This window comes from Cervus elaphus, chromosome 13 (assembly GCF_910594005.1).
Source record: "Cervus elaphus chromosome 13, mCerEla1.1, whole genome shotgun sequence".
In the NCBI taxonomy this organism is placed as follows: Eukaryota; Metazoa; Chordata; class Mammalia; order Artiodactyla; family Cervidae; genus Cervus; species Cervus elaphus.
The window spans coordinates 37743080-37746711 of record NC_057827.1 but is presented as its reverse complement, the minus strand read 5'-3'; positions in this window follow the sequence as shown (position 1 = coordinate 37746711).

The window sequence follows — 3632 nt, the reverse complement described above, 5'->3', positions numbered from 1 at the left end:
CCTAGAGCAGGGTGAGTTCCTTCCCTTCCTCACGCCCCACCTCCCCATTTGTCCTTCCAAAAGGCTCTGACCTCACCTCCCCCATTTCCGGGCTTCTCCAGAGTTCCAGCCCTGAAGAGAGGCACTTCCAAACCAAAGGGCCCCAGCCCCTTCTGCGGGCCCCTCTATGGCTGCCCTGGCTCTGGGGACCTCCGAAGCCCCCCTGCCTCCCCCACCATTGCACCAGATGTGGCTGCAGGGGAGGGGTGGGCGCAGGGCCCAGCTGGCAGTGGTCACTTGGTGGTCCTCTTGCTGCAGAGTCAGCGCATTCTATGCCAGCTTGCCAGGCCTCCTCACTCAGCGCTTCCTCGGCCCAATTTCTAGAAGCAGCAGCAGGGGCCTGCACAATTCACTGCCAGCTGGGCTGGTGCTTCCACCCCCAGGTCCGCACAAACCCCATCAATAGCCTTTGCCAGGGGCCTAGGCTCAGCAGCCAGGGATCACAGCGGGGGAATAAGGTCCAGCCCCATTCCAGGTGGGGGACAGAGGGCAGGGACACCCGGAGCTTGCCTCATCTTTTCCCCCCAACCACAGAAACATTCTGACCCACAGTGGGCCTCCTGGTCCTTTCCTCTGCAAACCAGTAAGACATCCCACGGCTCCTGTCCTTTCTCAGCTTCCCAAACCCTCTGCTGGTTGGGTCTGAGGCCTCCTCACTCCCTCCGGATTTTCCAGAGCCTGGAGTTCCAGCACAGGATCAAAAGACACTGGCTGTGTCCCATGGGAAGCCCGGGGGTGGAGCAGCCACTTCCAGAACATATTAGATTCTTAACAAAGTCACACACTACCAAAAGCTCTTGCAGCCCTATACCCCAGCCTTCCAAGAACACTTGTGCCTGGTTCTGAGTGCCAGGGACTGGCAACAAGCCTCAACCACAGGGCTAGGTCTTAAACCTGCGGGTGTGAACCCAGCCCCTAGGAACAGGGCCTGGTGAGGAGCTGCCTGCCACCCGCCCCTCACCTCCAGACGGCTCAGGCCCAGCCTGGTGACTCGAAGCCCTCATTTGACCCCAGCTCTGCATTCTTTGCTGCCTGCCCGGGGTCTCTCTCAGACCCTGGCTCCGCTGCTTCCAATCAAAGGATGTCAGGACACCTTCAGGCAAGGTCTTGTCCTGTGTGTGCAGAAAGGGAACCAGCTAGGCTCCTCTGGGCTCAGAGATCCAAGAGAGTCTTATCAGCCACTTTGGGAGACCCAGATTGGAAGAGAGAAGGAGGGCAAGGAAGGGAGTGGAGAGGAGGAGAGGACCGGCCCTAGGAGTGTGCCCTGGGCTGGCTACAAGAAGAGGATGCAGAAGACAGATGAAAAAGATGAAAGGGACAGAGAAAATGGGGAAGTGGGAACACCCTGGGGGATGAAGCCCTCCCTTCTCTCATCAGTCCAGAGGAAAGAAAAAAATAGTGGCCACATGCCCAGCACTGTGCTGGGTACTCTTCATAATCCTCTTATTTCATCCTCCCAAATATACCACGAGAAAGGTATTATTACTCCCAAGTTATAGCTGAAGACTTTGAAGCTCTGAGAGCTTAACAGGCTTCCCTGGGGAGCGTCTGGGGGCCAGGCCAGGACCCCAGGTCTCCAGTCTCAGCAGAGATGGCTGGCAGGGCTACAATCCTGGCCCCAGGAGCTTGTGCAGAGGCCCAAGCTATGTTCAGAGCAGAGTTTATTCAAACAGAGCCTAACAGGAAACTTGGCTCCTCTGACTCACTCTGATTCGACCTTATTAAGAAAAAAGAAAGAGGAGCAGGAGCCAGCACTGGGTAGGGTTTCACGCCAAGAGCTGGCTCCCAGGCGGAGGCCGGCTGAGCACAATGGCCTGTGCCCTGAACTCCCCACAGCTCCAAAGCCCGGAGGCAGCCTTGTCCCCCCCGCCTGGCTAAAGAAGAAGGGTCCTGCCTTCTCTGCTCTGCCAGTGGGGCTCCCGTACCACACAGCCATCCTCTCTCCTCCCTCTCTTCCTCTCTTCCCTTCCCATCCCTGCCCAGGGGTACCCTGGGGCCTGTTTCCACTGCTCCTCCTCCTCCTCTCCTGGCGCTGCTGCCCATCTGGCTGTCGGGAGGGCCCTATAGGACCCCAGGGATTCCAAGCAGCTGAGGCCAGCACTGCAGGGGGGCAGGCTGGAGGGAGGGAAGGCTTAACCCTGCCGGTCCCGGCCCTCAGCATCTAGCTCGTGGTCCTGCACCAAATGGGTTGCTCTTTGCGGGAGTCCTGTCTAGAGACAGAGATCAAACCCCACACGAGGGAGCAGAGGGGCTGGTGTTGAGCAGTTGCTGGCTGGACTAGGAGGGCAGACGGATGCCCTGAGTCACCAGAACCAAGCCTCATCTTGAAGCACAGTGTGATGGGGGAACACATGCAGGGTGGACGAGGAAGCAGGGGCCCTGGGTCTCTGAGGAATGTCCACTCTGGCTGTCTCCTCCCAAAGTGGTCTCCAGGCATTCCCAAAGTAGGAGGGGAATCTGGAGAGACCAAGTTAAGGGCAGGTTCTTCCTCCTGGATGTATAAGCCCAAGAGGGGGATTTCTGCCTTCCAGTTCCCAGGACCAAGGTTCGAGAAGGCAGCCCATAGGAGGCATTCAGAGAGATTTCTTAAACTCCAAAGTGTTCAAACTTCTGAGGCCCCTCCTATTTCTGCCAAGAGAACAGAGAACCTGCCAAAGCACCCTTGGAGACCATCTGGTCCAATCCTCCACTGATCGGATGTGGTGAGTGAATCAGAACAGGGAAAAGACTTGCCCAAGTTGATCCAGCAACTTAACCACATCAACTGGAGTAGGCCCATTCTCCCAAATCCTCTCTTCTGCTGCTCCATGCAAATAACACATAGTGCCTCCCAATGATTCCTAGCCCACATCAAAGACAGCCCCTGAATTTCATTTATCCAGGTGCACACTCAGGCTATTTCTAGGCCATGTCAACTTCAGAGATGTGTGACAGAAACCACACATGATGGGCAGGAAGTTGATCTCTTCCATGTTTTCACAAGTTCTGTTGAGCACGAAGGCAAACTTCCATTCTACAGGCCAGGAGAGTAAGGCCCAGGGGTGTGCCAAGAGGGAAAAGGCTGAAGCTCCATCTTCTTTGTGCGCAGGCCCAGTGAAGGAAGATGCGCCTGATGACGTGCATTAGAGTGGTTCAGCTTCTCCCCACAAGAGGGTAGGATTCAGCATATCCCCCTAGAAGGCCCACCGACAAAGAGGAAGTCTCAGTACTGCTTTGGAGACTAGCAGCCCAGACATCCTGGGCAGAGGCTGGAGTGGACAGGAGTCAGGGGTTCATTAAAGCCCAGGTAAGAAATCAGTAAGGTGAAAGCAACCAGGATGCTGGGTCCAAAGCAAAAGGAAATGGGCCAGAGTGGTGCTGACACCTCAGCCCTGTTATGCCTGCCAGGTCCCCACTCACCAGGCCTGAGTCCCCAGAGGCCTCCTTCCTACTCCCTATTTCACTCCCGTGCTCAGAGGCAGGTCTGCGGCTTGGCTGGGAGCTCCAGGGGCTGAGGGAGCCGGCGCAGCAGCTGTGGGACAGACCACATAGCTAAAACCCGGCGGGCCATAGGGCCCCGCGGAGGAGGCCCCAGCAGGCGGACCAGGCTGCCC